The sequence below is a fragment of the Rhinolophus sinicus genome, linkage group LG17, assembly GCF_036562045.2.
Source record: "Rhinolophus sinicus isolate RSC01 linkage group LG17, ASM3656204v1, whole genome shotgun sequence".
NCBI lineage: Eukaryota > Metazoa > Chordata > Mammalia > Chiroptera > Rhinolophidae > Rhinolophus > Rhinolophus sinicus.
The window spans coordinates 25,260,952-25,273,938 of NC_133766.1; the positions used below are offsets into that span (position 1 = coordinate 25,260,952).

Sequence of the window (12,987 nt, forward strand, 5' to 3'; positions counted from 1 at the left end):
TGAAAGACTGGATGCTTTCTCCCCTAAGATCAGGAACAACACAAAGATATCAGTTCTCACCACTTCTAGTCACCATTGTGCTAGAAGTTCTAGTAGGGCGATGAGGCAAGAAAAAGAAAAGCCATTGAGATTGGAAAGGAAGAAATAAAACTTGGCAGATGGCATGATCTTGTATATAGGAAATCCTAGAGTTCCCTAAAAAAACTAAGAACTAAGGCGTTCAGCAGGTTGCAAGACATAAGGTTAATATACAAAAATCAATTGTATTTCTATACATTTGCAGGGAACAATCCAAAAATGAAATTAAGAAAACATCAATAGCATCAGAAAGAATGCTTAGGAAAAAAAGGAATACTTAGAAATAATTTTAACAAAGATGTGTAAAATTATACTGTTAAAACTACAAAAAATTGTTGAAAGAAAGAAGATCAAAATAAATGAAAAAACATCTGTTCATGGGGCAGAAGACTTAATACTGTTAAAGTGGAATACTCCCCCAAATACTCCAGATTCAATGCCATCCCCATCAGAATCCCAGCTGACTTTGTGGAAATTGACTAGCTAATTCTAAAATTCATACGGAATCACAGTGGACTCAGAATAAGAAAACCTGAAAAAGGAATAAAAAGGAAGTCTCACACTTCCAATTTCAAAACTTACAACAAAGCAATGGTAATCAAAACAGAGTGGGGGCCAACCTGGTGGCTCAGGCGGTTGGAGCTCCATGCTCCTAACGCAGAAGGCTGCCGGTTGGATTCCCACATGGGCTAGTGGGGACTCCCACAAGGGATGGTGGGCTCCGCCCCCTGCAACTAAGATTGAACACGGCACCTTGAGCTGAGCGGCCGCTGAGCTCCCAGATGGCTCGGTTGGAGCCTGTCCTCTCAACCACAAGGTTGCCTGTTTGACTCCCATAGGGGATGGTGGGCTGTGCCCCCTGCAACTAACAATGGGACCTGGAGCTGAGCTGCGCCCTCCACAACTAAGATTGAAAGGACAACAACTTTACTTGGAAAAAGTCCTGGAAGTACACACTGTTCCCCAATAACGTCCTGTTCCCCTTCCCTAATTAAAAAAAGAAGTGGTATTGGCACAAGGAAAGACAGGTACCAATGGAGTAGTGTTAAGAGTCCAGAAATAAGCCCATACATCTATGGTTAATTGATTTTTGACAAGGGTGTCAAAACCAATGGGGAAAGAATAGTCTTTTCAACAAATGGTTCTGGAACAACTGGATAGCCACATGCAGAATGAGTTTAACCCTTACCTTGCACCATATACAAAAATTAATTCAAAATAGACCAAAGACCTAAAAGTAATAAAACAATAAAGATCTTACAAGAAGACACGGGTAAAACCTTGGATTTAGCTGAGTATTCTTAAATGTTACACCAAAAGCATGAGCAACAAAAGAAAAAACATAAATTAGACCTCATCAGAATTTTTAAAAGACACCATCAAAAAGGTGAAAAGACAAATTACAGATGGGAGAAAATGTTTGCAAATCATGTATCTGATAAGTTACTTGTATCTAGAATATATAAAGAATTTTTACAACTCAAAAAGACAACCCAACATAAAAATAGGCAAAAGATCTGATAGACATTTCTCCAAGAAGACACAAATGTTAAACATGAAAAGATGGTTGACATCATTAGTCATCAGGGAAGTGCAAATCAAAACCATAATGAGATACCACTTCAGACACACTAGGATGTGTAGAATCAAAAGTCAGATATCAAGTATTAGCAAGGATGAGGAGAACTGGAACCCTCATACATTGCTGGTGTGAATAAAATATAACTACTTTGAAAAACTGTCAGTTCCTCGAATGATTAAATACAGAGTTAATCATATGGCCCAGAAATTCCACTCCCAGCTATATATACTCAAGAGAAATGAAATGAAACATGTCCACGCAGAAACTTGCACATGAATGTTCATAGCAGCGTTATTCATAATAGCCAAAAGGTGGAAACAACCCAAGTGTTCATAAACAAATGGACAAACAAAATGTGGTACAGCCATATAATGGAATATTTGGTTATAAAATGGAATGAAGTACTGATACATGCTACAACATGGATAAACCTTGAGAACATATTAAGTGAAAGCAACCAGTTACAAAAAACCGTGTACTTTATGATTCCACTCATACTAAAGTCCAGAATAGGGAACTCTACAGAGACAAAATAGATTAATGGTTTCTTAGGGCTGGCGAGGGTGGAAAGATGGGGTGATAACTGAAGGGTACTGGGTTTCTTTCTGAGGTGATGCTAATGGTTGAAAATTGATGATGGTTGCACATAATCTGTGAATGTACTAAAAGCCATTGTACACTTTAAATGGGTGAATTGTACAGTGTGTGAATGTCATCTCAATAAAGCTTTTCTTAAAAAAGTGCCACTGGCTGTCAAGTATGTGAGTCTAAAGCATGAAGGAGAAGCCTGGGTTGGAAATAAAAACTTGGGAATCATCATTATGTGGTAGTTTAATCCGAGAATGGGTAAGATCACTTTGGAAGAGCATGTGGAATGAAGGGGAAGAGAAGCTCATGAAATAAATGGTCAGAGATATAAATAGAACTATGGAAGACAGTGTCTTAGAAATCAGTGGGATTGAATATCTAAAAAGGGCAATGATCATTACAACTTCAAATGCAATAGGAAAGAAATCCTGACTTTTTACCTTTCACCCTATATTCAAATCTATTAGCAAATCACCTCTGCCACCTTTAAATTATATCCTGAATCCAACCACTTCCTACCACTTCCACTGCAACATGGCTTCCTAACTGGTCTTTCAGCTTCTATTTTGCCTCCCTGCAGGCAGTTCTCAAAGAATCAACCAAAGTAAATTTCTTCATTGATAAAATCAGATCACATCACTCTTTTATGCAAAACCTTCCATGGCTGCCTACCACTCTTCAGGTAAAATCCAAAGTCTTCTCCTTGGTCTATGAGTCTGTAAGTCATCTGGCTCCCGTCTTGTTTCAACAAACTAATTTCCTACATGCTCTTTTGCCTTCCTTGCTGTTCTTTGAATACACCAAACACACTCACGGTTCAGGTTTTTATACCTTGCTGTTCCCTCTGCCTGGAAGGTTATTTCCCCAGTGTGTATGGCTCATTCCAGATCTCTATTCAAGTGTCATCTCAGCAGAGGGGGCCTTCCCTGAACCCACTATGTAAATGAGCATAGCCTGCTTTCTTTTCCTTCATAGTACTCTTAATAATTTTGTCTGTGTGTCCCTCTTCTCCCCCTACACTCCCAACTCCTGCACTAATAAATATAAGTTCTGTGAATGCAGGAATCTGGGTTTGTTTTAGTCACTCCTGCAGTTCCAGCACCTAGAACAGGACCTCAGATGTAGTACTTGTTGATGGAATCAATAGTTGTTGATGGAATGAATGAATGAATAGAAATGGTAGGGCATTAGGTAGCTATTTTGTGCTTTGGCACTCTTTTTACGTGTTGGGGTTACAAAGATAAAAAGGAAAGACCCTGTTCTCATAATGCTTTAATAGTATAGTTAGATTAAAAAATACATAATTGTAGGTTAAATGTTACTGCTAAAAAATGTTATGAAAAAATAATGCAGAGTAAGAGGATAAAGGAGGATGGTGGTGTAGGGTACCATTTTAGTTGGAATAGTCAAGAGCTGCCTCTCTGAGGAAGTAGCATTTGAGTAGAGATCGGACTAAGTGGAGAGCGCAAGTCTAGTAAAGACCTGTTATAGGATTGTAAATTGGTGCAGCCACTATGGAAAGCAGTATGCATATTGAAAAAAATTAAAAATGGAGCTGCCACATGACCCAGCAATTCCACTTTTGGGTATTTATCCGAAGAAAACAAAAAAACTAATTCGAGGGCCGGCCCAATGGCTCAGACGGTTAGAGCTCCGTGCTCCTAACTCCAAAGGCTGCCGGTTCGATTCCCACATGGGCCAGAAAAAAAAAAAACTAATTCGAAAAGATAGATGCACCCCTATGTTCATTGCAGCATTACTTCAAATATGGAGGTAACTAGGTATCCATCAATAGATGGATAAAGAAGATGTGGTATATATATATGATGGAATATTACTCAGTAATTAAAAAGAAATCTTGCCATTTTTGATAACATGGACCTAGAAAGTATTACGCTAAGTGAAATAAGTCAAAGAAAGACAAATACCATATGATTTCACTTAATAGGTGGAATCTAAAAACCAAATGAATAAACAGAAACAGACCCATAGATATAAAGAAGCTGATGGTTGCCAAATGGGAGGAAGGTGGGAGAATGGGCCAAAAAAGTTCTGTTTTGGACTATAAAATAAAGCCAGTGTTCTTAACTAGTGTACTATGATTGTGTGTGTGTGTATATATATATATATATATATATATAAAAAACTCAAGCGAATCTACAGAATTAGTGAGCTTAGCAAGGTTGCTGGATACAAGGATAGCATACTGAAAATATTTGCATTTCCAAATATCAGAGAAAAAAAATATCTGGTAGATGAACACTCCAGGAAGAGCAAACAAGTGCAAAAGCCCTAAGGTTGGAACATGTTTTGGTTGGAGTGACAGTGAGAAGGCCAGTAAGGCTAGAGCAGAGCTAAGCAGTGTGGGAGGAGATGAAATTAGAGAAATAGGTACCAGATTCATGTAGGGTCTGCCTTGAAGGCCATTATGATCATTTTGATTTTTATTGTGTCATGGGAAGCTTTTGGAGGTTTTGAGCAGGACAATAACATGGCCTAACAGTTTAAAAGGGCACTCTGGCTGCCTTATGTTTAACTAGCAGGACAATAATGGAAAAAGACAAACCAGCTAGATGTCTATTGCTACAGTCTAGGGTAACCTATGACCTATAATAGGGTAATGGGAGGGTAGCTAGCAGTAGAGGAGGTAAGAAGGGGTTAGAGTCTTGCACCCTGGACTTCTGGTCAAAAATCTCCTAGCTTCGCAACTGGGAGTAACCTTGTTAGGAATCCTCTATGCTTTCTTTAGGTGTCAGAAGGAAGCAGAGTGTACATCATTAGGGCTATTCTTGGGAACCAACACCTCCCCCCCCCCCCCCAGGAAAGATCGTCTTGAATAGCTTAGCTGCACTTCAAGCTTCTGAATCCCTTATTTAAAAGTGAGTAAATGGAGGCTGTCAGGGGGAAATGGGCCTCTTAAGGTATAGAACCCACTTAAGAAAATCGTCCTTATAGGAAATGGAGTTTTCAGAAGAAATCTGGCGAGAACTGCTTATTCCCAGTATTCAAAAACGGTAGAAATGGAGGTCACCCAGGAGGTTGCCTGCCAGCTCGTTATAAATGAATTTTATTACCGCTACAACTCTGGGAGGCTCCTAACTCACATTTGTTTTGAATACCACAAGGGACGCGAGCCCTTCCAAGCATACTCTACAAATATCACTTTGCCTCCTCGGTAACGCGCAGGCGCCCCTCGCCCTGTTTGCCGTTGGCCGTAAGCCCCGCCCCTTACGCGCCCTCCGAGGAGGGTTGGGAGCGGCGAGCTCGCGCGACCACTCTGGCCTCCGTCTTCCCCAGCACTTCGTCGCAAACAGGGCCGGAAAGCGTGGCAGCGCAGGCGCAAGCGCAGACAGCGGAGGCGGTGGCGGTGGCGGCGGCGGCCGCTGGCCAGTGTAAGATGGCGGCGGCGTTGGTGGCGGCAGTGGACAGGGCGGCTGGGCCTGGAACAGTCGGAGCAGCTGCTAGCAGAAGGATGACCCGAGACGGGGAGCGGGCAGCTGAGTCTCGCCGGCTCCCGTGCTTGTAACTGCCCTAGCCGGACACCCCTTCCCCTTGACCTACCCGGTCCGTGTCTCGTTCCGGCTTGGCCTGGTCCTCGCCTCCCCTGGTCCGTTCCCCCACAGGATAGCTTTGACTTCTTTCCCAAGCTCCCAGGGTTCAGGTCTGCTCCTTTCCCTGACCTCAGTCTGCGTCTAGAGGACTGGCTGCCCTTTCTTTTGGTCAGCCCTGCGATTGCCCCCAAGAACCTGCCCCACAATCCACTGGGACGTCTTGCCTCGTAGGGTGACCCACTTGTGTGCGCTTTTTTCTCCCCCTTAGATTGGGGGATGCGGCTCACTCGTCCCCGTCACCTCGGGGCCACGGCGCAGTGTGTCCCCTCCCCCATCTGGGGCCCAGCACCTTGTACGGAAGGCCTGAGGTCCAAGAACCCCGGAGTCAGTTGTTGCTGGCTGGTTTTGTACCCTTTGTAATATAAATCTCTTAGTTTAGCTCCCCTTACCCCCAGATGTTTCAGGACACCGTAGGACGGTCCTGTTTGGTCCCTGTTAGTTGGAAAGCATCTAGTGGCTTGAATTTCTGACTCATGATTGTTGCTGGAGTCTGTAAACAAACCGGCACTAGCGCTATCACATTCTCTCCAGGATCTCCAACCCCCACTCCCAATCCCCGCTCTGTGGCTTGTTGAGAGGTTGGTTATGGGTTAGGGTTGAAAAGATTCAGGTTTTCCTTTTAAATGACTTGACGTGTTAGTGGAGTTGGGAGATTACTTGCATGGTTCATTTTATTTCTGTTAACGGTTTGTAGGTTATTCACTCAGTAGTTAGAATGGGATAAATTACTCTGGTTTTAAATAGTTCTGAGGAGGTCTAAAAATACTAAAATGTGTTCATAAATATCTTTTTATTATGGTTAGAAGAGACACCTTTGTCATTTAAACTTTAATTTTTCTCAGTCCTTCAGTGAATCTACAGACCTATTTTCTCAGGCGCTCAGCCGGGCACCACTACAGTGATAAAGGAAGAAAGGTGAGTAGGAGCTGAGGGCATTTAAATTCCTGAGTCCGAGACAGACCCTAGCCTGGTGCTCAAGTGTTGACCACTAAAGTCACAAAATTCTTACCACAATTTCCAAAAGAGTTGGGGTGTTGTATTTGGCTGTGTTCCAGCTCTGGTTAAATTACTTTTACAAGTTTAATTGGCTGTGGGCGTCTTGATTTTCTGTTTTAAACTATTGCTGTATATCCAGTTAAGCCTAGAAGTGAATATGTCTCCTTCATTTGTGTTGTGTTTTGTCTTTGTGTGGATCATGTTTCTTACATTGTTAAAAGTTGGGAATCGGTTTGCCTGAATTCTGTTCAGACTTTTGCCAAATCAGGTCTCTTCTCTGAGGGCTTTGGGTTGTCATTCCTTGCTATTTAGAGAATATTTAGCTGCTTGTCCCTAAAAGCTGGGGAGTGACGAGTGATGCTGCCTTTATTTGGTGTCTGAGTTCAGTCCACTTCAGAATTCCATCTTTTCAGGATGTAGTGGTAAATTGGGGGTGAAAAAAAAAGTGGCTGTTTTTTTATAGCTGGTCTGAAGAATTCTTGGTCAGCAGAGGAATCATCCTGTGAATTCAGCAGCATGGGCAAGTTAGTGCCAAAGAGGGAGTCAGAGCATACTTGTAAACGTAATTTTTGTAAGACTCTTGAATTTCTAGTAGCAGAGAGTAGTACTGTGGTTGGGGTTCAGCGCTATGGATGTGACTGAAGAGCTGAGTGGCTCTGGGAGGGAGGCCTGGCTGATTTTTAATATCTTTATGATATGTAGTAGGAAAAGGTTGAGTGTGACACTGGTGAGCTTTATTTCGCATTGTGTCCTGATTAGAAAATGCTCATTATGAACTGAAATAAGATTATTATTGGCAGTATGTATAAGTATCAGTAAGATATAAAGGGAAAAATACAGTCTTTAGAGCTAGACAGGCCTGGGTTTAAATACTGTGCTAAGATTTACGAACCATGTGGCCTTGGACAAGTTACTTACACTTCTCTCTTAATTTTCTCTAAAAGGGGGATAAGTACCACTTACTTCCTAGTGTAATTGTTGGTATTGTATGAGGACACCTATATAAAGCTATTAAATTATGCCTACCACATGATAGACCCTAAATTTTTTTTTCTATTTTCTTTACACATCATTAATATGGCTTTGAATAAGTTATACATTAGTTTACACTTCTTTGCATTTTGCTTTTGAACATGTTTTCCTGGTTATTTTTTCAGATTCATTTTTATTTGGTTAGCTTAGATGTTTGCTTTGTAGGTGGACACCTAGGGTTGTCTTCTGAACATGATACAGGTCCGTTCATGACCAGAGGACAGCGGGAATATTAGATGTTGGAGTTTGTGTATCTCAAAATGCATTCTGAAAATAAACATCAATAACTTTCCTTTGTTCATTGCTTCCTTCCTCTTGGTTTCTCTATTAGTACACCTCATCAGAGTTGACACAAGTATTGTACAGGCATACCTCAGAGATAGTGTGGGTTCATTTCCAGACCACTGCAATAAAGGTACTATTGCGATAAAGTGAGTTGTAACCTTTTTGCTGGTGGAGGGTCTTGCTTTCAATTTGTAAAAAACACACCCATCTGTGAAGCGCAATAAAGAGAGGCGTAATAAATAAGATATGCCTGTAATTTCTTCCCTTCCTACTTCAGTGTTCACTTCTGCTCCAGCTACTCCTTAATGTTTTTTTCCTTTTTGCCATGAAGGGAAATACATTTTTTCCCAACTGTTGGGCTCTGCAGTGATACTCCTCAATAGATTATCAAAGAACTAGACCATGAAAAGATCTCCTTTCTTTCTGAAGTGAATATAGGTTAGGGAGTTAGGAATGCAGAGTTTTTTATTTCATCTCCCCAGCTGGACCATCTTAATACATGGCACAGATGAAAAGTTTTTCACCTTCTTGTTGGCTTTTCTTCCACATCTTTTTGGAGTAGGTAAAGGCACATGAAAGTTAAAGGGTTGATTACATTGTGATGAAAGCAACTATTCATTCAGGCCAGTGATCAACTTAGAGTTGATCAACTTGCATTACCACCGTGCAGAGTCTAAATTCTCTCTACTGAAAGGTGAAGACTTGGGGTGGAGAGCGGTGAGGTGGGCTGAAGCTGCATTTTTATTATTTGTGCTTTTATTATTTGTGCTATGTTGGGTGAGAGTAGTAAAGGAAACATATTGAAAGAGGCATAACTTTGTTCCTTATTGCTCTATGTGCTGGGTAAGATTCACCTACACCCCCCAGGAAGGGTTTTTTTCACATTCTCCAGGTGACATCTGTATATACAATTAATTAATATTCTTAGTCTGCAGACCACAGTTTTAAAATATCTTTCTGAAGATATTTTATGTTTTCAGGGTGTTACATAAGAATTGTCACATCTTATAGGAAGTATTATGGCTGAAATGGGAGGGTAGGTATGCTTGTGACCTTAGTTCCCAACCTGACGGGGCATTTTACGTAACACTGTTAAATGTATAAGATTCAGTCCCAGTGCTATGATCCTTGGTGTTGACTAGGATCAGCCTAAAACAGAAGCTTGCCTTCAGAGAGAGCCAAAAGAAAACAGCCTTTTTAATGCCAGTTTAAAACAATACTAGCATTTCAAAAGCAAGTGGACATTAGTAGAAAACATTCTATGGAAGTGCACCCTGTTGTGGGAGACTGAGATCTTCAGAGTTTCACACTCTAGGTCCTGTATTCTATCAGTGAGTTACAGGCTTTTAAAGTCATGAGGTGACTAGTTAAACTTTGTTTTCAGTAAGTAGATTTATTTCTGGATATTTTCTACTGTAGAAAAGTTATTCTAAACATGTCTAGGAAATGTCCAGATTGTAAAAGGCAGAGTTATTCAGATAGCTTTTTATTGTATAAAATTGGTGTTAGAGTTAATTTTTAAGATTGAATTAGTTTTTTTTTCTTAAGCAGATTATCAGTGATCCAAGATAACCTGTTACCCTCACCTGTTTGAGACCCACACACTTGAAAGAATTGAATCAGCAAAAGGTATGTATATCTTAATTTCAGAGCCAAATGTCAGTGATATTAGATTAGCTTTACAGTAATATTGAAAACTTCACTTTTTTGTTTTTGTGAATGTACCCAAGAAACTTCATTGACAGTTGGTCAGAAAAAGGGGCTACCTGTTATTATTTATTGATTCAGTTCTTCTCTCTGCGTGGGAAGAAAGTCCTTGAAAGGTCTTTTAAAATTAGTGTGTAATGAATTTTATGAATTGGTCACTTCTTTATAGCACTCTTTTATCTCTACCTCTACAGGGCATAGTTTCTGGGCCAGATACCCAAATTTTCAAGTGCTACCTTAACCCCAGGAATGTGTATGCTAGGGATAAATTAATGAACTGAGTCTGCCCCAAGTTTGGAAAGAAAAGCCTGTAACTCGTTGACAGAATACAGGACTTAGAATGTGGGGAGTAATTAATATGATAAAGATGCTATCTTATTAATGAAATGTGGTACGTCTAATGAATTGGATTATTGCGAAAATTTTCATCATTGTATCTGAGAGATTAGTTAGGTATTTGCTCTTACCCTCTGAGGATACTGTTTAAGGAGGGCTGGCCAAGTTCTAATATGAAACATCCTTGCTTGTCTCACATGTCATTTTTTTGTTCTTGGTTTTTCTTGGCCATCTGGAAAGTTACTATAGGATTTACCTCTAGTGGTAGCCAAGAGGCTATAGCTCTCTAGTGTACTTTAAGCATTGCCACAACATCAGGTATGTTTTGACTTAACTCTGCCCTTTAACTTAGTGCAGGTAGGAGGACACTTCTTGGTGTTTTTAACCTCTCTTTCTTTATTTATTGTTTTGTTACAAACTGTACCTTTGGAGCCCTATTAGCTCTCTAGTGTCCTTTCAGCAATTTAAGAAAAATTTGAAATGTGAGTGGCAAAAGCTAGTAATGGGGACTGGATTCTGATGTAAAGGTAAATCATTTCATAGTGGAAACAATGGAATTTCATTAGAAATGAAATTTTCCAATAATCATTTAAATTGAGATAAATAGGCTTAGCCATTATTATAATAAGTTCCTGAGCTCTAAGGCTGGAGATAGCACCAAAGGGTTACATTGCATTCCTACCATACTGAAATTCTTTATTGAAATTAAAGCCAGTAAACTATATAAACACAGGGCATGTGGTACTACCAATAAGGAGAGAAAGCATTCATCCAAAGGAGGAACAGATTTCCTTGTTCATAGGATAGTTGATGCAGGACGTCCTTATCTTCCTCCTCATCTGTAGTGGTTGCTTTGAAGTTCTCATCTTGGCTATCCTCTGAGTCTTCAAGAGGGAGAGGATCCTAGTTCATAGAACCTGAATGTGTTCAAAAGAAGATGTTCACAGAGCTCTCTGAATTCTTTAAAAGGCCAGTGAGAGCAGCTAAGCAGATTTCAAAGACTTGGAACTGTGTCCTAAGTTTTGTACAATGTTTGGAAGATCATTGCTGAGAGGCAAAGAAGCCCAGGCTTCTCGAGGAAATCCGGTCTGCAACCAGAGATGAGAAGCTAGAAAAATAATATAAATGTACATGTACAGACAGCCTTTTTGCAAACATTGCCTTTAATCCTCTAAACCAACTCATGCAGAGTAATGGTATTATCCCATTTTACAAAAAAGATCGTTTCTTTAAAAGTAAGTGGTAGAAATAGGATTCAGACTCAGGTCTGACAAATACCAAAGCCCTTTTCTTTCTATTCTATCATACGCTGTTTTTAAAAAACAGGGCTCTTCAATGCCAAGTGAAGCAAATGAGCTGAAAGATAGAATTCAGTATATTTTATGAAAGTATATATAAATTACAAAAGGTCTGTCCAAATAACAATATGAATAAAAAGATTTTGAATTGTTTAAACAAGGGTCTCAGGTTATTAATTGGTAGGCCAGTGAGGGTTTTTTTAAGGACATAATTTTAATGGACTTAACTAAACTAAAGAGATGGCTGAATTCATTTATGATGTTTGAGTAGGAAGAAAACCAGGATTCTCAATAACAGGTAATTCCATAGGAAAGCTGTTCTGACTCTTACAGCTTTTTCTCAGTGTACAATCTTTCTGTACTTCTCTGTACCATTTGAAACATAGACCATCCCCACTTTCTTGAAACCTTTTTACTCTTGACTGCCAGGGCATTTAAACACTGATTATTCCTTCTACTTCCCTGAGCTTCCCTCTCCTTTTTCCTAAGGGTAAGTGTTCCCCAAGATTCTTTCCTTGGACTCTCTCTCAGAGCTTTCTTGTGTATTTAATTTACTTATTTGATTTCTAAGTGAGGTATAAGTTACAAGGTATTTGATTTTGAAGTTTCTCAGTACAAATAATTTCAAAGTCTGTATCTCTGGCCCTAATTTATTTCTCAAGTTTCAGATCTACATTGGTTTTCCCCTGCATTCCTGACATGTCAGCTTAGATTTTAAACATAATTAAAATCAAATTCATCTCTTCCCCCACATACCAGCTTCTCATTTATGGCACTTGATTTCCTCTGGGCACCCAGATTCAAACTTTTTTTTGATTTTTCAAGTTTCCTAACAGCTTATTGAGCCAAATACTATTAATTCTACCTCTACAATGTTTCTCACATTGATTCCCCTTCTTTTAATTTCCTCTGCCATCAGCCTAAGACAGGTTCTCATTGCTTCTTACCTTGGCAACTGTGATAGCTTTTAAACTTGTTTCTCCTTCCTTTTCTGTCCATTTCAGTCCACCTTATTATCCTTGACAAAATAATCTTCCTGATGCCTAACACACACACACCTACTACTTAACTAAGCACTTATGCCCCACCATCTAGCCAAACCAGACTACCCATGTATTTTCTTGAACATACTAGGGTTTTCATCTTCCACGTCTTTTCTCATTCTGGTCCTGGTAGAATGTCTGTCTCAACTCTACCCATTAAAATCCTATCCATTAGACCCCAGCTTAAAAGCTAATTTTTCCATGGAAACTTTTCCTTTCTCCCTGAAACTAAATATAATCCTTTTCTTTGTTCAACTGCAACTGCATTCTGTTTATATGTGTGTGTGTATGTGTGTATTTTTAATGATTTTGATACTTGTATCTCTTGTATCATGTTAGTTGTATACTCATTTTTCCTAATTGATTATTATTGGCTACAAAAGGATGGTGACTGCCTTGTTCATATTTGTCGCTCCTGTATTGCCTTGTAC

The 12,987-nt window shown here is 39.8% G+C and overlaps 1 protein-coding gene across 17 annotated transcripts in view; it reads left to right on the forward strand.

Moving 5' to 3' along the window:
• Window positions 1-5,500: 5,500 nt before the first annotated feature.
• The window catches only part of DCAF8 (DDB1 and CUL4 associated factor 8), a 38,733-nt gene continuing 31,246 nt past the window's right edge, over window positions 5,501-12,987 (forward strand). For 2 of the 17 annotated variants that reach the window (XM_074322230.1, XM_019716410.2), the window contains exons 1-3: window positions 5,501-5,640; window positions 6,702-6,774; window positions 9,724-9,801. The gene's annotated coding sequence lies outside the window, so the exon portion shown is untranslated. Of the gene's footprint in view, window positions 5,856-6,701; window positions 6,775-8,218; window positions 8,303-9,720; window positions 9,802-12,987 lie in introns of all 17 variants that reach the window. The other 15 variants (XM_074322225.1, XM_019716414.2, XM_074322227.1 and 12 more) reach the window with 13 other exon arrangements.